Source organism: Triturus cristatus, chromosome 3_1 (assembly GCF_964204655.1).
Source record: "Triturus cristatus chromosome 3_1, aTriCri1.1, whole genome shotgun sequence".
In the NCBI taxonomy this organism is placed as follows: Eukaryota; Metazoa; Chordata; class Amphibia; order Caudata; family Salamandridae; genus Triturus; species Triturus cristatus.
Genome location: NC_140583.1, coordinates 699078692 through 699100180, shown reverse-complemented (window position 1 = coordinate 699100180; position 21489 = coordinate 699078692). Strand labels below are relative to the sequence as shown.

The 21489-nt window shown below is 48.2% G+C and overlaps 1 protein-coding gene across 1 annotated transcript in view; it reads right to left on the bottom strand.

The window, feature by feature from the left end:
* The window catches only part of LOC146860813 (sperm-specific sodium:proton exchanger-like), a 4738575-nt gene that overhangs the window by 1891697 nt on the left and 2825389 nt on the right, over positions 1-21489 (bottom strand). The window lies entirely within an intron of this gene.

Sequence of the window (21489 nt, the reverse complement as noted above, 5' to 3'; positions counted from 1 at the left end):
TAATAAAGTGGTGCTTGGTTAGTTTAAGGGGACTTGCTGGGGTACATTTTGGGTTTAGGGTGTGCAGTGGTGTTTGGCTAGTGTAGGGGGTCATGCTGGGGGTAGATTTAGGGTTTAGGGTAGTGCAGTGGTATTTGGGTAGTGTTTGGGGGTTTGTGTTGTGGTAGTGTTTTAGGGTTGAGGGTAGTGCAGTGGTGTTTATGTAGTTTATGGGGTCGTGCTGAGGGTAGTGTTATAGGGTTTAGGGTAGTGCAGTGGTGTCTGTGTAGTGCCGGGGGTAGTATTTTAGGGTTTAGGTTAGTGCAGTGGTGTTTTTGTAGTGTAGGGGGTCGTGCTGGGGTAGAGTTTTAGGATTTAGGGTAGTGCAGTGGTGTTTGTGTAGAGTAGGGGGTTGTGTAGGGGGCAGTGTTTTAGGGTTTAGGATAGTGCAGTGGTGTTTAGGTAGTATAGGGGGTCGTGCTGGGGGTAGTGTTTTAGGGCTTAGGGCAGTGCAGTTTTTGTTTTTGTAGTGTAGGGGGTCATTCTGGGGGTAGTGTTTTAGGATTTAGGGCAGTGCAGTGCAGTGGTGTTTGGTTAGTGTAATGGGTCATGCTGGGGGTAAATTGATGGTTTAGGGTAGTGCAGTGGTGCTTGGGTAGTGTAGGGGGTCGTGCTGAGGGTAGATTTAGGGTTTAGGGTAGTGCAGTGGTATTTGGATAGTGTTTGGGGTTCGTGCTGGGGGTAGTGTTTTAGCGTTGAGGGTAGTGCAGTGGTGTATGTGCAGTGTAGGGGTTCATGCTGAGGATAATTTTTTAGGGTTCAGGGTAGTGCAGTGGTGTTTGGGTTGTGTAGAGGGTCATGCTGGGGTAGTGTTTTAGGGTTTAGGATAGTGCCGTGGTGTCTGTGTAGTGAAGGGGGGCACGCTAGGGGTAGTGTTTTAGGGTTTAGGGCAGTGAGGTGGTGTTTGTGTAGTGTAGGGGGTCATGCTGGGGGTAGAGTTTTAGGGTTTAGGGTTGTACAGTGGTGTTTGTGTAGTGTAGGGGGCTGTGCTGGGACAGTGTTTTAGGCTTTAGGGTAGTGCAGTGGTGTTTGGGTACTGTAAGGGGTCATACTGGGGGTAGATTTAGGTTTTAGGGTATTGCAGTGGTGTTTGTGTTGTGTAAGGGGTCGTGCTGGGTTAGTGTTTTAGGGTTTAGGGCAGTGCAGTGGTGTTTGTGTAGTGTAGGGGGTCGTGTTGGGGGTAGAGTTGAAGCTTTTAGGGTAGTAAAGTGGTGTTTGGTTAGTGTAAGGGGACTTACTGGGGTACATTTTGGGTTTAGGGTAGTGCAGTGGTGTTTCGCTAGTGTAGGGGTCATGCTGGTGGTAGATTAAGGGTTTAGGGTAGTGCAGTGGTATTTGGGTAGTGTTTCGGGGTTTGTGTTGGGGTAGTGTTTTAGGGTTGTGGGTAGTGCAGTGGTGTTTATGTAGTGTAGGGGGTCGTGCTGAGGGTAGTGTTATAGGGTTTAGGGTAGTGCAGTAGTGTCTGTGTAGTGTAGGGGGTTGTGTTGGGGTAGTGTGTTAGGGTTGAAGGTAGTGCAGTGGTGTTTATGTAGTGTAGGGGGTCGTGCTGAGGGTAGTGTTATAGGGTTTAGGGTAGTGCAGTGGTGTCTGTGTAGTGCTGGGTGCAGTGTTTTAGGGTTTAGGTTAGTGCAGTGGTGTTTTTGAAGTGTAGCAGGTCGTGCTGGGGGTAGAGTTTTAGGGTTGAGGGTAGTACAGTGGTGTTTGTGTAGTGTAGAGGGTCATGCTGAGGGTAGTGTTTTAGGGTTTAGGGTAGGACAGTGGTGTTTGGGTAGTGTAGGGGTCGTGCTGGGGGTACTGTTTTAGGGTTTAGGGTAGCGCAGTGGTGTTTGGGTAGTGTAGAGGGTCATGCTGGGGTAGTGTTTTAGGGTTTATGGCAGTGCATTGGTGTTTGTGTAGTGTAGGGGGTCTTGCAGGGGGTAGTGTTTTAGGGTTTAGGGCAGTGCAGTGGTGTTTGTGTAGTGTAGGGGGTCGTGCTGGGGGTAGAGTTGAAGCGTTTAGGGTAGTAAAGTGGTGTTTGGTTAGTGTAAGGGGACTTGCTGGGGTACATTTTGGGTTTAGGGTAGTGCAGTGGTGTTTGGCTAGTGGAGGGGGTCATGCTGGTGGTAGATTTAGGGTTTAGGGTAGTGCAGTGGTATTTGGGTAGTGTTTGGGGGTTTGTGTTGGGGTAGTGTTTTAGGGTTGAGCGTAGTGCAGTGGTGTTTATGTAGTGTAGGGGGTCGTGCTGAGGGTAGTGTTATAGGGTTTAGGGCAGTGCAGTGGTGTCTGTGTAGTGTAGGGGGTTGTGTTGGGGTAGTGTTTTAGGGTTGAGGGTAGTGCAGTGGTGTTTATGTAGTGTAGAGGGTCGTGCTGAGGGTAGTGTTATAGGGTTTAGGGTAGTGCAGTGGTGTCTGTGTAGTGCTGGGTGTAGTGTTTTAGGGTTTAGGTTAGTGCAGTGGTGTTTTTGTAGTGTAGCGGGTCATGCTGGGGGTAGAGTTTTAGGGTTGAGGGTAGTACAGTGGTGTTTGTGTATTGTAGAGGGTCGTGCTGAGGGTAGTGTTTTAGGGTTTAGGGTAGGACAGTGGTGTTTGGGTAGTGTAGGGGTCGTGCTGGGGGTACTGTTTTAGGGTTTAGGGTAGCGCAGTGGTGTTTGGGTAGTGTAGGGGGTCATGCTGGGGGTAGTGTTTTATGGTTTAGAGAAGTGCAGTGGTGTTTGAGTAGTGAAGGGGTCGTGCTGGGATAGTGTTTTAGGGTTTACGGTAGTGCAGTGGTGTTTGGGTATTGTAGGAGGTTGTGCTGGGGGTAGTGTTTTAGTGTTTAGGGTAGTGCAGTTGTGTTTGGGTAGTGTAGAGGGTCATGCTGGGGTAGTGTTTTAGGGTTTAGAGTAGTGCTGTGGTGTTTGTGTAGTGTAGGGGGGCGCGCTAGGGGTAGTGTTTTAGGGTTTAGGGCAGTGCATTGGTGTTTGTGTAGTGTAGGGGGTCTTGCAGGGGGTAGTGTTTTAGGGTTTAGGTCAGTGCAGTGGTGTTTGTGTAGTGTAGGGGGTCGTGCTGGAGGTAGAGTTGAAGCGTTTAGTAAAGTGGTGTTTGGTTAGTGTAAGGGGACTTGCTGGGGAACATTTTGGGTTTAGGGTAGTGCAGTGGTGTTTGGCTAGTGTAGGGGGTCATGCTGGCGGTAGATTTAGGGTTAGGGTAGTGCAGTGGTATTTGGGTAGTGTTTTGGGGTTTGTGTTGGGGTAGTGTTTTCGGGTTGAGGGTAGTGCAGTGGTGTTTATGTAGTGTAGGGAGTCGTGCTGAGGGTAGTGTTATAGGGTTTAGGGTAGTGCAGTGGTGTCTGTGTAGTGTAGGGGTTGTGTGGGGGTAGTGTTTTGAGGGTTGAGGGTAGTGCAGTGGTGTTTATGCAGTGTAGGGAGTCGTGTTGAGATTAGTGTTATAGGGTTTAGGGTAGTGCAGTGGTGTCTGTGTAGTGCTGGGTGTAGTGTTTTAGGGTTTAGGTTGGTGCAGTGGTATTTTTGTAGTGTAGCGGGTCGTGCTGGGGGTAGAGTTTTAGGGTTGAGGGTAGTACAGTGGTGTTTGTGTAGTGTAGAGGGTCGTGCTGAGGGTAGTGTTTTAGGGTTTAGGGTAGGACAGTGGTGTTTGGGTAGTGTAGGGGTCGTGCTGGGGGTACTGTTTTAGGGTTTAGGGTAGCGCAGTGGTGTTTGGGTAGTGTAGGGGGTCATGCTGGGGGTAGTGTTTTAGGGTTTATAGAAGTACAGTGGTGTTTGGGTAGTGAAGGGGGTCGTGCTGGGATAGTGTTTTAGGGTTTACGGCAGTGCAGTGGTGTTTGGGTATTGTAGGAGGTCGTGCTGGGGGTAGTGTTTTAGGGTTTAGGGTAGTGCAGTTGTGTTTGGGTAGTGTAGGGGGTCGTGCTGGGGTAATGTTTTAGGGTTCAGGGTAGTGCAGTGGTGTTTGGGTAGTGTAGAGTCTCATGCTGGGGTAGTGTTTTAAGGTTTAGAGTAGTGCCGTGGTGTTTGTGTAGTGTAGGGGGGCGTGCTAAGGGTAGTGTTTTAGGGTTTAGGGTAGTGCAGTGGTGTTTGTGTTGTGTAGGGGGTCATGCTGGGGGTAGTGTTTTAGGGTTTAGGGTAGTGCAGTGGTGTTTGTGTAGTGTAGGGGGCTGTGCTGGGACAGTGTTTTAGGCTTTAGGGTAGTGCAGTGGTGTTTGGGTAGTGTAAGGGGTCATACTGGGGTAGATTTAGGTTTTAGGGTAGTACAGTGGTGTTTGTGTAGTGTAAGGGGTCGTGCTGGGGTAGTGTTTTAAGGTTTAGGGCAGTGCAGTGGTGTTTGTGTAGTGTAGGGGGTCTTGCAGGGGGTAGTGTTTTAGGGTATAGGGCAGTGCAGTGGTGTTTGTGTAGTGTAAGGGGTCGTGCTGGGGGTAGATTTGAAGGGTTTAGGGTAGTAAAGTGGTGCTTGGTTATTTTAAGGGGACTTGCTGGGGTACATTTTGGGTTTAGGGTAGTGCAGTTGTGTTTGGCTAGTGTGGGGGGTCATGCTGGGGGTAGATTTTGGGTTTAGGGTAGTGCAGTGGTATTTGGGTAGTGTTTGGGGGTTTGTGTTGGGGTAGTGTTTTAGGGTTGAGGGTAGTGCAGTGGTGTTTATGTAGTGTAAGGGGTCGTGCCGATGGTAATGTTATAGGGTTTAGGGTAGTGCAGTGGTGTCTGTGTAGTGCTGGGGGTAGTATTTTAGGGTTTAGGTTAGTGCAGTGGTGTTTTTGTAGTGTGGGGTCGTGCTGGGTCAGAGTTTTAGGATTTAGGGTAGTGCAGTGGTGTTTGTGTAGAGTAGGGGGTTGTGCTGGTGGCAGTGTTTTAGGGTTTAGGATAGTGCAGTGGTGGTTAGGTAGTGTAGGGGGTCGTGCTGGGGGTAGTGTTTTAGGGTTTAGGGTAGTGCTGTGGTGTTTGTGTAGTGTAGGGGGCGCACTAGGAATAGTGTTTTATGGTTTAGTGTAGTGCTGTTGTGTTTGTGTAGTGTAGGGGGTCATGCTGGGGGTAGTGTTTTAGGTTTTAGGGTAGTGCAGTGGCGTTTGTGTAGTGTAGGGGGCTGTGCTGGGACAGTGTTTTAGGCTTTAGGGTAGTGCAGTGGTGTTTGGGTAGTGTAAGGGGTCATACTGGGGTAGATTTAGGTTTTAGGATAGTGCAGTGGTGTTTTTGTAGTGTAAGGGGTCTTGCTAGGGTAGTGTTTTAGGGTTTAGGGTAGTGCAGTGGTGTTTGTGTAGTGTAGGGGGTCATGCCGGGGTAGTGTTTTAGGGTTTAAGGCAGTGCATTGGTGTTTGTGTAGTGTAGGGGTCTTGCAGGGGGTAGTGTTTTAGGGTTTAGAGCAGTCCAGTGGTGTTTGTGTAGTGTAGGGGGTCGTGCTGGGGGTAGATTTGAAGGGTTTAGGGTAATAAAGTGGTGCTTGGTTAGTTTAAGGGGACTTGCTGGGGTACATTTTGGGTTTAGGGTGTGCAGTGGTGTTTGGCTAGTGTAGGGGTCATGCTGGGGTAGATTTAGGGTTTAGGGTAGTGCAGTGGTATTTGGGTAGTGTTTGGGGGTTTGTGTTGTGGTAGTGTTTTAGGGTTGAGGGTAGTGCAGTGGTGTTTATGTAGTGTAGGGGGTCGTGCTGAGGGTAGTGTTATAGGGTTTAGGGTAGTGCAGTGGTGTTTGTGTAGAGTAGGGGGTTGTGTTGGGGGCAGTGTTTTAGGGTTTTGGATAGTGCAGTGGTGGTTAGGTAGTGTAGGGGGTCGTGCTGGGGGTAGTGTTTTAGGGTTTAGGGTAGTGCTGTGGTGTTTGTGTAGTGTAGGGGGTTATACTGGGGGCAGTGTTTTAGGGTTTAGGATAGTGCAGTGGTGTTTAGGTAGTATAGGGGGTCGTGCTGGGGTAGTGTTTTAGGGCTTAGGGCATTGCAGTTTTTGTTTTTAAAGTGTAGGGGGTCATTCTGGGGGTAGTGTTTTAGGATTTAGGGCAGTGCAGTGCAGTGGTGTTTGGTTAGTGTAATGGGTCGTGCTGGGGGTAAATTGATGGTTTAGGGTAGTGCAGTGGTGCTTGGGTAGTGTAGGGGGTCGTGCTGAGGGTAGATTTAGGGTTTAGGGTAGTGCAGTGGTATTTGGATAGTGTTTGGGGTTCGTGCTGGGGGTAGTGTTTTAGCGTTGAGGGTAGTGCAGTGGTGTATGTGCAGTGTAGGGGTTCATGCTGAGGATATTATTTTAGGGTTCAGGGTAGTGCAGTGGTGTTTGGGTAGTGTAGAGGGTCATGCTGGGGTAGTGTTTTAGGGTTTAGGATAGTGCCGTGGTGTCTGTGTAGTGAAGGGGGGCATGCTAGGGGTAGTGTTTTAGGGTTTAGGGCAGTGAGGTGGTGTTTGTGTAGTGTAGGGGGTCATGCTGGGGGTAGAGTTTTAGGGTTTAGGGTTGTACAGTGGTGTTTGGGTACTGTAAGGGGTCATACTGGGGGTAGATTTAGGTTTTAGGGTATTGCAGTGGTGTTTGTGTTGTGTAAGGGGTCGTGCTGGGTTAGTGTTTTAGGGTTTAGGGCAGTGCAGTGGTGTTTGTGTAGTGTAGAGGGTCGTGCTGGGGGTAGAGTTGAAGCTTTTAGGGTAGTAAAGTGGTGTTTGGTTAGTGTAAGGGGACTTACTGGGGTGCATTTTGGGTTTAGGGTAGTGCAGTGGTGTTTGGCTAGTGTAGGGGGTCATGCTGGTGGTAGATTTAGGGTTTAGGGTAGTGCAGTGGTATTTGGGTAGTGTTTGGGGGTTTGTGTTGGGGTAGTGTTTTAGGGTTGTGGGTAGTGCAGTGGTGTTTATGTAGTGTAGGGGGTCGTGCTGAGGGTAGTGTTATAGGGTTTAGGGTAGGCCTGGGCGGTAAATTCCGTTCCGCTCGCGGAATTTGCGGAATTTGCGTAATTTCGCGTTCCGCGGGGAACGCGAAATTGCTCAAAAGTCTGCTTTCCGCGATTTCGCGAAATTTTTGCTTGTTCGCGTTCTCAAAATGCGTGTTCGCGAGATATTTCTCCCCGAGCACGCAAACAGCAATTGTGAACAGGAAAAAAGCATCGCGAACAAGCAATTCCGCGTGTTCGCGGAATTTCTGCGTGTTCGCGGAGATTTTTACCATTTCGCGGAGATTTGCGGAACGCAATTACGCAAATTCCGCCCACCCCTAGTTTAGGGTAGTGCAGTAGTGTCTGTGTAGTGTAGGGGGTTGTGTTGGGGTAGTGTTTTAGGGTTGAGGGTAGTGCAGTGGTGTTTATGTAGTGTAGGGGGTCGTGCTGAGGGTAGTGTTATAGGGTTTAGGGTAGTGCAGTGGTGTCTGTGTAGTGCTGGGTGCAGTGTTTTAGGGTTTAGGTTAGTGCAGTGGTGTTTTTGAAGTGTAGCAGGTCGTGCTGGGGGTAGAGTTTTAGGGTTGAGGGTAGTACAGTGGTGTTTGTGTAGTGTAGAGGGTCATGCTGAGGGTAGTGTTTTAGGGTTTAGGGTAGGACAGTGGTGTTTGGGTAGTGTAGGGGTCGTGCTGGGGGTACTGTTTTAGGGTTTAGGGTAGCGCAGTGGTGTTTGGGTAGTGTAGAGGGTCATGCTGGGGTAGTGTTTTAGGGTTTAGGGCAGTGCATTGGTGTTTGTGTAGTGTAGGGGGTCTTGCAGGGGGTAGTGTTGTAGGGTTTAGGGCAGTGCAGTGGTGTTTGTGTAGTGTAGGGGGTCGTGCTGGGGGTAGAGTTGAAGCGTTTAGGGTAGTAAAGTGGTGTTTGGTTAGTGTAAGGGGACTTGCTGGGGTACATTTTGGGTTTAGGGTAGTGCAGTGGTGTTTGGCTAGTGGAGGGGGTCTTGCTGGTGGTAGATTTAGGGTTTAGGGTAGTGCAGTGGTATTTGGGTAGTGTTTGGGGGTTTGTGTTGGGGTAGTGTTTTAGGGTTGAGCGTAGTGCAGTGGTGTTTATGTAGTGTAGGGGTTCATGCTGAGGATATTATTTTAGGGTTCAGGGTAGTGCAGTGGTGTTTGGGTAGTGTAGAGGGTCATGCTGGGGTAGTGTTTTAGGGTTTAGGATAGTGCCGTGGTGTCTGTGTAGTGAAGGGGGGCATGCTAGGGGTAGTGTTTTAGGGTTTAGGGCAGTGAGGTGGTGTTTGTGTAGTGTAGGGGGTCATGCTGGGGGTAGAGTTTTAGGGTTTAGGGTTGTACAGTGGTGTTTGGGTACTGTAAGGGGTCATACTGGGGGTAGATTTAGGTTTTAGGGTATTGCAGTGGTGTTTGTGTTGTGTAAGGGGTCGTGCTGGGTTAGTGTTTTAGGGTTTAGGGCAGTGCAGTGGTGTTTGTGTAGTGTAGAGGGTCGTGCTGGGGGTAGAGTTGAAGCTTTTAGGGTAGTAAAGTGGTGTTTGGTTAGTGTAAGGGGACTTACTGGGGTGCATTTTGGGTTTAGGGTAGTGCAGTGGTGTTTGGCTAGTGTAGGGGGTCATGCTGGTGGTAGATTTAGGGTTTAGGGTAGTGCAGTGGTATTTGGGTAGTGTTTGGGGGTTTGTGTTGGGGTAGTGTTTTAGGGTTGTGGGTAGTGCAGTGGTGTTTATGTAGTGTAGGGGGTCGTGCTGAGGGTAGTGTTATAGGGTTTAGTAGTGCAGTAGTGTCTGTGTAGTGTAGGGGGTTGTGTTGGGGTAGTGTTTTAGGGTTGAGGGTAGTGCAGTGGTGTTTATGTAGTGTAGGGGGTCGTGCTGAGGGTAGTGTTATAGGGTTTAGGGTAGTGAAGTGGTGTCTGTGTAGTGCTGGGTGCAGTGTTTTAGGGTTTAGGTTAGTGCAGTGGTGTTTTTGAAGTGTAGCAGGTCGTGCTGGGGGTAGAGTTTTAGGGTTGAGGGTAGTACAGTGGTGTTTGTGTAGTGTAGAGGGTCATGCTGAGGGTAGTGTTTTAGGGTTTAGGGTAGGACAGTGGTGTTTGGGTAGTGTAGGGGTCGTGCTGGGGGTACTGTTTTAGGGTTTAGGGTAGCGCAGTGGTGTTTGGGTAGTGTAGAGGGTCATGCTGGGGTAGTGTTTTAGGGTTTAGGGCAGTGCATTGGTGTTTGTGTAGTGTAGGGGGTCTTGCAGGGGGTAGTGTTGTAGGGTTTAGGGCAGTGCAGTGGTGTTTGTGTAGTGTAGGGGGTCGTGCTGGGGGTAGAGTTGAAGCGTTTAGGGTAGTAAAGTGGTGTTTGGTTAGTGTAAGGGGACTTGCTGGGGTACATTTTGGGTTTAGGGTAGTGCAGTGGTGTTTGGCTAGTGGAGGGGGTCTTGCTGGTGGTAGATTTAGGGTTTAGGGTAGTGCAGTGGTATTTGGGTAGTGTTTGGGGGTTTGTGTTGGGGTAGTGTTTTAGGGTTGAGCGTAGTGCAGTGGTGTTTATGTAGTGTAGGGGGTCGTGCTGAGGGTAGTGTTATAGGGTTTAGGGTAGTGCAGTGGTGTCTGTGTAGTGTAGGGGGTTGTGTTGGGGTAGTGTTTTAGGGTTGAGGGTAGTGCAGTGGTGTTTATGTAGTGTAGAGGGTCGTGCTGAGGGTAGTGTTATAGGGTTTAGGGTAGTGCAGTGGTGTCTGTGTAGTGCTGGGTGTAGTGTTTTAGGGTTTAGGTTAGTGCAGTGGTGTTTTTGTAGTGTAGCGGGTCATGCTGGGGGTAGAGTTTTAGGGTTGAGGGTAGTACAGTGGTGTTTGTGTAGTGTAGAGGGTCGTGCTGAGGGTAGTGTTTTAGGGTTTAGGGTAGGACAGTGGTGTTTGGGTAGTGTAGGGGTCGTGCTGGGGGTACTGTTTTAGGGTAGCGCAGTGGTGTTTGGGTAGTGTAGGGGGTCATGCTGGGGGTAGTGTTTTATGGTTTAGAGAAGTGCAGTGGTGTTTGAGTAGTGAAGGGGGTCGTGCTGGTATAGTGTTTTAGGGTTTACGGTAGTGCAGTGGTGTTTGGGTATTGTAGGAGGTTGTGCTGGGGGTAGTGTTTTAGTGTTTAGGGTAGTGCAGTTGTGTTTGGGTAGTGTAGGGGGTCGTGCTGGGATAGTGTTTAGGGTTCAGGGTAGTGCAGTGGTGTTTGGGTAGTGTAGAGGGTCATGCTGGGGTAGTGTTTTAGGGTTTAGAGTAGTGCTGTGGTGTTTGTATAGTGTAGGGGGGCGCGCTAGGGGTAGTGTTTTAGGGTTTAGGGCAGTGCATTGGTGTTTGTGTAGTGTAGGGGGTCTTGCAGGGGGTAGTGTTTTAGGGTTTAGGTCAGTGCAGTGGTGTTTGTGTAGTGTAGGGGGTCGTGCTGGAGGTAGAGTTGAAGCGTTTAGTAAAGTGGTGTTTGGTTAGTGTAAGGGGACTTGCTGGGGAACATTTTGGGTTTAGGGTAGTGCAGTGGTGTTTGGCTAGTGTAGGGGGTCATGCTGGCGGTAGATTTAGGGTTAGGGTAGTGCAGTGGTATTTGGGTAGTGTTTTGGGGTTTGTGTTGGGGTAGTGTTTTCGGGTTGAGGGTAGTGCAGTGGTGTTTATGTAGTGTAGGGAGTCGTGCTGAGGGTAGTGTTATAGGGTTTAGGGTAGTGCAGTGGTGTCTGTGTAGTGTAGGGGTTGTGTGGGGGTAGTGTTTTGAGGGTTGAGGGTAGTGCAGTGGTGTTTATGCAGTGTAGGGAGTCGTGTTGAGATTAGTGTTATAGGGTTTAGGGTAGTGCAGTGGTGTCTGTGTAGTGCTGGGTGTAGTGTTTTAGGGTTTAGGTTGGTGCAGTGGTATTTTTGTAGTGTAGCGGGTCGTGCTGGGGGTAGAGTTTTAGGGTTGAGGGTAGTACAGTGGTGTTTGTGTAGTGTAGAGGGTCGTGCTGAGGGTAGTGTTTTAGGGTTTAGGGTAGGACAGTGGTGTTTGGGTAGTGTAGGGGTCGTGCTGGGGGTACTGTTTTAGGGTTTAGGGTAGCGCAGTGGTGTTTGGGTAGTGTAGGGGGTCATGCTGGGGGTAGTGTTTTAGGGTTTATAGAAGTACAGTGGTGTTTGGGTAGTGAAGGGGGTCGTGCTGGGATAGTGTTTTAGGGTTTACGGCAGTGCAGTGGTGTTTGGGTATTGTAGGAGGTCGTGCTGGGGGTAGTGTTTTAAGGTTTAGGGTAGTGCAGTTGTGTTTGGGTAGTGTAGGGGGTCGTGCTGGGGTAATGTTTTAGGGTTCAGGGTAGTGCAGTGGTGTTTGGGTAGTGTAGAGTCTCATGCTGGGGTAGTGTTTTAAGGTTTAGAGTAGTGCCGTGGTGTTTCGTGTAGTGTAGGGGGGCGTGCTAGGGGTAGTGTTTTAGGGTTTAGGGTAGTGCAGTGGTGTTTGTGTAGTGTAGGGGGTCATGCTGGGGGTAGTGTTTTAGGGTTTAGGGTAGTGCAGTGGTGTTTGTGTAGTGTAGGGGGCTGTGCTGGGACAGTGTTTTAGGCTTTAGGGTAGTGCAGTGGTGTTTGGGTAGTGTAAGGGGTCATACTGGGGTAGATTTAGGTTTTAGGGTAGTACAGTGGTGTTTGTGTAGTGTAAGGGGTCGTGCTGGGGTAGTGTTTTAAGGTTTAGGGCAGTGCAGTGGTGTTTGTGTAGTGTAGGGGGTCTTGCAGGGGGTAGTGTTTTAGGGTATAGGGCAGTGCAGTGGTGTTTGTGTAGTGTAGGGGGTCGTGCTGGGGGTAGATTTGAAGGGTTTAGGGTAGTAAAGTGGTGCTTGGTTATTTTAAGGGGACTTGCTGGGGTACATTTTGGGTTTAGGGTAGTGCAGTTGTGTTTGGCTAGTGTGGGGGGTCATGCTGGGGGTAGATTTTGGGTTTAGGGTAGTGCAGTGGTATTTGGGTAGTGTTTGGGGGTTTGTGTTGGGGTAGTGTTTTAGGGTTGAGGGTAGTGCAGTGGTGTTTATGTAGTGTAAGGGGTCGTGCTGATGGTAGTGTTATAGGGTTTAGGGTAGTGCAGTGGTGTCTGTGTAGTGCTGGGGGTAGTATTTTAGGGTTTAGGTTAGTGCAGTGGTGTTTTTGTAGTGTGGGGTCGTGCTGGGTCAGAGTTTTAGGATTTAGGGTAGTGCAGTGGTGTTTGTGTAGAGTAGGGGGTTGTGCTGGTGGCAGTGTTTTAGGGTTTAGGATAGTGCAGTGGTGGTTAGGTAGTGTAGGGGGTCGTGCTGGGGGTAGTGTTTTAGGGTTTAGGGTAGTGCTGTGGTGTTTGTGTAGTGTAGGGGGCGCGCTAGGAATAGTGTTTTATGGTTTAGTGTAGTGCTGTGGTGTTTGTGTAGTGTAGGGGGTCATGCTGGGGTAGTGTTTTAGGTTTTATGGTAGTGCAGTGGTGTTTGTGTAGTGTAGCGGGCTGTGCTGGGACAGTGTTTTAGGCTTTAGGGTAGTGCAGTGGTGTTTGGGTAGTGTAAGGGGTCATACTGGGGTAGATTTAGGTTTTAGGATAGTGCAGTGGTGTTTTTGTAGTGTAAGAGGTCTTGCTAGGGTAGTGTTTTAGGGTTTAGGGTAGTGCAGTGGTGTTTGTGTAGTGTAGGGGGTCGTGCTGGGGTAGTGTTTTAGGGTTTAAGGCAGTGCATTGGTGTTTGTGTAGTGTAGGGGGTCTTGCAGGGGGTAGTGTTTTAGGGTTTAGAGCAGTCCAGTGGTGTTTGTGTAGTGTAGGGGGTCGTGCTGGGGGTAGATTTGAAGGGTTTAGGGTAATAAAGTGGTGCTTGGTTAGTTTAAGGGGACTTGCTGGGGTACATTTTGGGTTTAGGGTGTGCAGTGGTGTTTGGCTAGTGTAGGGGGTCATGCTGGGGGTAGATTTAGGGTTTAGGGTAGTGCAGTGGTATTTGGGTAGTGTTTGGGGGTTTGTGTTGTGGTAGTGTTTTAGGGTTGAGGGTAGTGCAGTGGTGTTTATGTAGTGTAGGGGGTCGTGCTGAGGGTAGTGTTATAGGGTTTAGGGTAGTACAGTGGTGTTTGTGTAGTGCTGGGGGTAGTGTTTTAGGGTTTAAGTTAGTGCAGTGGTGTTTTTGTAGTGTAGGGGGTCGTGCTGGGGTAGAGTTTTAGGATTTAGGGTAGTGCAGTGGTGTTTGTGTAGAGTATGGGGTTGTGCTAGGGGCAGTGTTTTAGGGTTTAGGATAGTGCAATGGTGGTTAGGTAGTGTAGTGGGCCGTGCTGGGGGTAGTGTTTTAGGGTTTAGGGTAGTGCTGTGGTGTTTGTGTAGTGTAGGGGGTTATACTGGGGGCAGTGTTTTAGGGTTTAGGATAGTGCAGTGGTGTTTAGGTAGTAGAGGGGGTCGTGCTGGGGGTAGTGTTTTAGTGCTTAGGGCAGTGCAGTTTTTGTTTTTGTAGTGTAGGGGGTCATTCTGGGGGTAGTGTTTTAGGATTTAGGGCAGTGCAGTGCAGTGGTGTTTGGTTAGTGTAATGGGTCGTGCTGGGGTAAATTGATGGTTTAGGGTAGTGCAGTGGTGCTTGGGTAGTGTAGGGGGTCGTGCTGAGGGTAGATTTAGGGTTTAGGGTAGTGCAGTGGTATTTGGATAGTGTTTGGGGTTCGTGCTGGGGGTAGTGTTTTAGCGTTGAGGGTAGTGCAGTGGTGTATGTGCAGTGTAGGGGTTCATGCTGAGGATATTATTTTAGGGTTCAGGGTAGTGCAGGGGTGTCTGTGTAGTGTAGGGGTAGTGTTTTAGGGTTTAGGGTAGTGCAGTGGTGCTTGTATAGTGTGGGGGTCATGCCTGGCTTTAGTGTTTGATGGTTAAGGGTAGTGCAGTGGTGTTTGTGGATTGTAGTGGGTCGTGTTTTAGGGTTTTGGGTAGTGCAGTGGTGTTTGGGTACTGTAGGGGGTCATGCTGGGGGTAGATTTAGGGTTTAGGGTAATGCAGGGGTGTTTGGGTAGTGTAGTGGGTTGTGCTGGGGTAGTGTTTTAGGGTTTAGGGTAGTGCAGTGGTGTTTGGGTCATGTAGGGGGTCGAGCTGGGGGCAGTGTTTTAGGGTTTAGGTTAGTGCAGTGGTGTTTGTGTAGTGTAGGGCGTTGTGCTAGTGGTAGTGTTTTAGAGTTTATTGTAGTGCAGTGGTGTTTGGGTAGTGTAGGTGGTCGTGTTGGGGGTAGTTATTTAGGGTTTAGGTTAGTGCAGTAGTGTTTTTATAGTGTGGGAGGTCGTGCTGGGGTAGAGTTTTAGGGTTTAGGGTTGTGCAGTGGTGTTTGTGTAGTGTAGAGGGTCGTGCTGGGGGCAGTGTTTTAGGGTTTATCCTAGTGAAGTAGTGTTTGTGTAGCGCAGGGGGTCGTGCTGGGGGTAGTGTTTTAGGGTTTAGGGTAGGGCAGTGGTGTTTGGGTAGTGTAGGGGTCATGCTGGGGGTACTGTTTTGGGGTTTGGAGAAGTGCAGTGGTCTTTGGGTAGTGAAGGGAGTCATGCTGTGTGTAGTGTTTTAGGGTTTAGGGTAGTGCAGTGGTGTTTGGGTAGTGTAGGGGATCGTCGTGCTGGGGGTAGTGTTTTAGGTTGTAGGGTAGTGCAGTGATGTTTGGGTAGTGTAGGGGGTTGTGCTGGGGTAGTGTTTTAGGGTTTAGGGTAGTACAGTATTACTTGGGTAGTGTAGGGGTTCATGCTGGGGTATTATTTAGTGTTTAGGGTAGTGCATTGGTGTTTGTGTTGTGTCCAGCGCATGCGATGCGTCGCTAGGTCCCACCCAGATATATAAAGAATTTTTTTTTTATATCTAAAAAACTACTGAACGGATTTATACCATTAAAAAAAAGGACCCTTTCTGAACCAAGCGCTACCTTTTTGCCAAATTTGGTGTAATTCCGTTCAGCAGTTCGAGTTGTAGCCGTGTCTAAAGTTTCCTACGGAAAATAACATGGAAAAATACGTTTTTGGACCCCCTCTTTTTTCTCGGCCCCTGCTTCTCAAATCACCCCAAAACTTTCAGGATGGGAGCTGACCCGAGCAGGACATAAGTTTTGAAAATTTTGCAAAGATTCGTCAACCGGCGCCAAAAAAGTTATTCGGAAAACAAAAAATGCTTCTCCTATGGAAACTAGGTCCTAACTATAACTATCTTCTGGCGACCGCCAGTAGATAATACTGAAGTCCGCCAGTAGATAATAAATATAGTGTAGGGGGTCATGCTGGGGGTAGTGTTTTAGGGTTTAGGGTAGTGCAGTGGTGTTTGGGTTTTGTAGGGTGTCGTGGTGGGGTAGTGTTTTAGGGTTTAAGGTAGCGCAGTGGTGTTTGGGTAATGTAGGGAGCCGTGCTAGGGATAGTGTTTTAGGGTTTAGGGTACCTTAGTGGTGTTTGGGTATTGGAGGGGGTCATGCTGGGGGTAGTGTTTTAGGGCTTAGGGTAGCGCAGTGGTGTTTGTGTAATATAGGCAGTCTTGCTGGGGGTAGTGTTTTAGGGATTAGGGTAGCGCAATGGTGTTTGGGTAGTGGAGGGGGTCGTGCTGGTGGTAGTGTTTTATGGTTTGGGGTAGTGCGGAGGTGTTTGTGTAGTGTAGGGGGTCATGCTGGGGGTAGATTTAGGATTTAGGGTAGTGCAGTTGTATTTGGGTAGTGTAGGGGGTCATGCTGGGGGTAGTGTGTTAGGGTTTAGGGTAGTGCAGTGGTGCTTGGTTACTGTAGGGGTCATGCTGGGGGTAGTGTTGTAGGGTTTAGGGTAGCGCATTGATGTTTGGGTAGTGTAGGGGATCGTCATGCTGGGGGTAGTGTTTTAGGGTTTAGGGTAGTGCAGTGATGTTTGGGTAGTGTAGCGGGTCGTGCTGGGGTAGTGGTTTAGGGTTTTGGGTAGTTCAGTAGTGTTTGGGTAATGTAGGGGGTCATGCTGAGGTATTGTTTTAGTGTTTAGGGTAGTGCAGTGGTGTTTGTGTAGTGTCAGCACATACGCTGCATCGCTAGGCGAGACCTAAAAAGCAGTGCACCAAGATGGCTGCCAACACATCCTGGATTGAAGTGTTGGCAGCCAATTAGATCCAAACTTGTGCTTGTGTAATTAGGTCCCGCCCAGATATATAAAGATTTTTTTCCTTTAATATCTCATAAACTACTGAATGGATTTACAACAATAAAAAAAAAGGACGCTTTCTGAACCAAGCATTACCTTTTTACCAAATTTGGTGTAATTCCGTTCAGCAAATCGAGCTGTAGCCGTGTCTACAATTTCGTATGGGAAATGCATTTTTTGACCACTTTTTTTTTAATTTCTCGGGTACTACTGAACAGATTTACAGCATTTTACAAAAAGGTCCCTTTCTGAACCAAGGGCTACCATTTTGCCAAATTTTGTGTAATTCCATTCAGCAGTTCGAGCTGTAGCCATGTCTAAAGTTTCCACTGGAAAATAACATGGAAAAAACACATTTTGGGAACCCTCTTTTTTCTCGGCCCCTGCTTGGCAAATGACTCCGAAACTTTCAGGATAGGAGCTGACCGGAGCGGGCCATAAGTTCTGAAAATTTGGTAAAGATTTGTCAACTGGCACCAAAGTTATCGGGAAGACAAAAAACGCTTTTAAAATGGAAACTAGGTCCTAACTATAACTGTCTACTGGTGATTGCCAGTAGATAATATATATTCGTGAACAAGGCAGCGTGAGTCTGCTGAAACGCGTTGATGTTACACCTCGTTCATCAAAATAAAGACCGAGTGCCCAGTTTTTACTTCGGAGTGCTGGATGTTTATTTCGTTGAAGAAATACACCTATATTTGGATATATATATATATATATATATATATATATATATATATATATATATATATATATATATATATATATATATTACCTACCTGTGGTCGCCAGTAGGTAGTTATAGTTAGGACCTATTTTCCATAGGAAATCCGCAACATTCTATTCCCAATAACTTTGGCGCCGGTTGACGAATCTTTGTAAAATTTTCAAAACTTTTGGCCAGCTCCGGTCCGCTCCTATCCTGAAAGTCTTGGGGTGATTTGTCTAGCGGGGGCCGAGAGAAAAGGGGAGTCCCAAAATGTGTTTTCCCCATGCAATTTTCCATAGGAACCTTTAGTCGCAGCTACAGCCGAACTGCTGAACGGAATTACACCACATTTGCCAAAAAGGTAGCCCTTGGTTCAGTGTCATGCCTTTTCGTTAAATGGTGTAAATCCGTTCAGTAGGTCCTGAGAAAATCAAAAGTAAAATCACATATATATCTATTGGCGCGGTGGATCCGCGCACCCTGAGCGCACCCTGCGCGCACCCTCCCGATCACGAGCTGCATGTTAATTGGCTGTCAACTTGCTGTCAACACTCCAAACCACGAAGTGTTGGCAGCCATTTTGTGCCAGAAATCCTGTAAAAAAGTGCGCAAAACACAAAAAGGGGGCAGGGTAGAAACACCCTGACCCTCTAGGCCTGCTGGGACCCCCTGGGCTTCCCACAATTTTTTTTTTTTTAAACTTGGAAGATTCGCGCAGGGTGCTTGGATCCTGCCGATTAAAAAGAAAAACGAAGCACGGGCTCCCGTGTTTTGTTGGTAATTAGCCCCCGGTAGGGCCAAGTCCTGGGGGTAATATTATTATGTGAATGGTGGACCCATAGGGGCCCCCCAGCCCCGGGGACCGCCACCCCCCGGGGCTTTATGAAATTATGTATGGGGAGCTGCTTTAGAATATATGCAGGGGGTTCATGGACCCCCGCAGCCCCAGGGACCACCACCCCCGAGGGCTTTTCACGCGCAAGGGCGCGAGCGTCGTGTCATGTAATACGTATGTGTCGCGTATGTGCCTGGAGTCGCGCACCGGTCATATAGTGATCGCGCACGAAAATACGCACCCATCGCACATCCTACGTGGATCCTACACAACAATCCAAAAAAAAATGGCGGCTAGGTTCCGCACAGTGATCGAGAAAGGTACGCTTTGGGAGCGCGACTACCCAATTTTTTTTTTAAAAAAACAATAAAGAGAGAGAAAATAATATAAATATATTAAAAAAATATATAAAACAAAAAAAAATTAGTTTCAATATTTACATTTTCCCCCCCCATTTATATTAAAAATATATAATGTAATTTAAAAAATATAATATGTAAAAATAAATAGTTAAAAAAATGTAGAAAATCAGTATAAAAAAATAAATAAAACTATTATTACATTTAAAATTTGTCGTTTAAGAAATCTTTGAAATTCACTGAAAAAAACATAGGTTTCAGACATGTTATAGTTAGCAATTAGCATTTAAAAATCCTTTGAAATTCACTGATAAAACCATAGGTTTCAGACATGTTATAGTTAGGAATTAGCATTTAAAAAACCTTTGAAATTCACTGAAAAAACCATAGGTGTCAGGGGTGGATGTATGACGTTACAACGCACACTTTTACAACGCATGCACTTACAACGCATTTTTTACAACGCATAATCCATTACAACGCATAACATTACAACGCATGACACTACAACGCATTTTTAAAAAATACCTTTACAACGCACTACCATTACAACGCATACTACCTTTACAACGCATACCATTACAACGCATAATATTAAATGACATTTAAGGTAAGTATTAGATAGTATAGGGGTAAAAATTACTATTCTAACTCCAGGGGGTGCAACAGTAGAGTAAGTGTTGGATAGTATAGGGGTAAAATTTACTATTCTAACTCCAGGGGGTGCAACAGTAGGGTAAGTGTTGGATAGTGTAGGGGTAAAAATTACTATTCTAACTCCAGGGGGTGCAACAGTAGGGTAAGTGTTGGATAGTGTAGGGGTAAAAATTACTATTCTAACTCCAGGGGGTGCAACAGTAGGGTAAGTGTTGGATAGTATAGGGGTAAAAATTACTATTCTAACTCCAGGGGGTGCAAGAGTAGGGTAAGTGTTGGATAGTATAGGGGTAAAAATGACTATTCTAACTCCAGGGGGTGCAACAGTAGGGTAAGTGTTGGATAGTATAGGGGTAAAAATTACTATTCTAACTCCAGGGGGTGCATCAGTAGGGTAAGTGTTGGATAGTATAGGGGTAAAAATTACTATTCTAACTCCAGGGGGTGCATCAGTAGGGTAAGTGTTGGATAGTATAGGGGTAAAAATTACTATTCTAACTCCAGGGGGTGCATCAGTAGGGTAAGTGTTGGATAGTATAGGGGTAAAAATTACTATTCTAACTCCAGGGGGTGCATCAGTAGGGTAAGTGTTGGATAGTATAGGGGTAAAAATTACTATTCTAACTCCAGGGGGTGCATCAGTAGGGTAAGTGTTGGATAGTATAGGGGTAAAAATTACTATTCTAACTCCAGGGGGTGCATCAGTAGGGTAAGTGTTGGATAGTATAGGGGTAAAAATTACTATTCTAACTCCAGGGGGTGCATCAGTAGGGTAAGTGTTGGATAGTATAGGGGTAAAAATTACTATTCTAACTCCAGGGGGTGCATCAGTAGGGTAAGTGTTGGATAGTATAGGGGTAAAAATTACTATTCTAACTCCAGGGGGTGCATCAGTAGGGTAAGTGTTGGATAGTATAGTGTAATATTATGCGTTGTAATGGTATGCGTTGTAATGGTAGTATGCGTTGTAATGGAATGCGTTGTAAAGGTAGTTTTTAAAAATGCGTTGTAGTGTCATGCGTTGTAATGTCATGCGTTGTAATGGATTATGCGTTGTAAAAAATGCGTTGTAATGGTAGTGCGTTGTAAAAGTTGCGTTGTAAAGGTTGTTCCCCGTCAGGGGTGTTATAGTTAGCTGGACATTTCACTCGTACAAAACCATTGAAATTCCTTTGTTATAGGTAGTTCTACTAACTATAAGTCGCGCGCCTACAATCCACTGCTGATGATGTCACATATTACATCATTCATGACATGGTCAGTGACATCACTGGTGACATCACTGATGACATCATCGAGTGAATCTGGTTTGGTTCGATATTTTTGATAAACTTCTTTTTATTGTGTTTTGCGGCATAAAGAACAATATCAGGAATAATATACAGCAGTGCAGTGAACAAGGCATCAGTATCTGCAATCAGGAAAGCATCAACAGGCAAGTGCAAAAACCCTCCCGCCCCCTCCCATCCCCCGTCCCCCCCCCTGTGCACCCACCCTTCAAAACAGGCCCCCCAACCATTTCCCCCATATCTTGCGAAATTTTTTTGGCCAGCCCCGTGCAGCGTATAGCGACCGCTCCTGAGCCGCACACCAATCCACCCCTCTACTCCAGGTAGCCACTCTGGGCGGGTCTGACTGTGACCACACTGCCGCTATGTCTCTCTTAGCCACCATAAGGGCAGTGGTGAGGAAGTACTTCTCATTACGGGACCCGTCCATCCCGTCCATGATGCCCAGCAGGGCCATTCTAGGCTCGTGGGGGACCTCCCAACCCAGGACCTCCGCTAGATCGGCCTCGATCGCTGCCCAGTAGTCCCCCAGACGAGGGCAAGACCACACCATGTGGAAAAAATCTGCCGGAACCTCCCCACAGCGAGTGCAAGAGGCGTCCGCGCGGAGGCCCGCACGATACAGGCGGTCCGGGGTCAAATAGGCAGTGTGGAGGTAATAAAGTTGGATAAGCCGCAGCCTAGCGGAGGTGGTAAGCGATCGAGGGCCCATAAGGGCGTCCCTCCAGTCCGCCTCATCCAGGGGTCCCACCCAAGCCTCCCATCGCTGCTTTAGCCCGCTCCAATCCACCGGTGTATTGTTAATTAGGGATTTATAAATGCGGGATATGCCCCCCCTCCCAAGATACCCCAACATCACCTGGGCCTCAGGCGGACTATGGGAAGGCAGTCTGGAATCTAGAGGGACGTGAGCCCGAACCGCGTGGCGCAATTGAAGGTAGCGGTAGAATTGAGAAGGCTGCAGCGAGAAGCGGGTCCGAAGCTCCTGGAAGGAACACATGCAGCTTCCACGCCATATATCGCCCAGACAGGAGATACCGAGAAGATCCCACTGCCGAAAGCCCGTTAGTCCCACCACCTCCCGCAGCCACGTCCCGTGCCAAAGCGGAGTGAGTTGCGTGGACGTCCCCGACCATCTGGTGTGTCGCAAGGCCGCGCGCCACGCGAGAAAGGGAGCCCGCACGACGCCGGGGAGCGACAGGGGGATCGTTGTGCCATAGAGCATGTTTTGGATGGAGGAGAACCCGAGGCAGTTCACCTCGAGTCGATAAGCCGGGTCGCCCCAGCCCCCTGAGAACCAATCGTGGACCACCAGTAGTTGGGTGGCCAGATAGTAGAGGTAGAGGTTGGTCATGCTTAGGCCGCCGTCGTAGGAGGGGACCCTGCAGCGGTCCAAGGCCAGCCGAGGTCGACCACCGCCCCAAAGGAATTTGGTCACCGTCTTATCCAGGTCCCGGAACCACGGGCGCGGAAAGGGGCATGGAGTGTTCTGCAGCATGTAAAGAAACTTGGGGAGGATCATCATCTTATATAAGGCGACTCTCCCTAGCGGATTCAAAGGGAGGGCCTGCCACCGGAGCATATCTGATCTGGCTTTGTTTACTACTGGAGCCACATTGAGTGCCCAGCAGAGTTCCGGGAGGAGGGTGACCCAGATCCCCAGGTACTTAAAGGAGAGTCTCCGGAGGGGAATATCTGATTGCCAGTCGAAACATTCCCGCGACGGGTGTAGCGGGACTAGAACAGATTTTTTGGGGTTCAGATGGA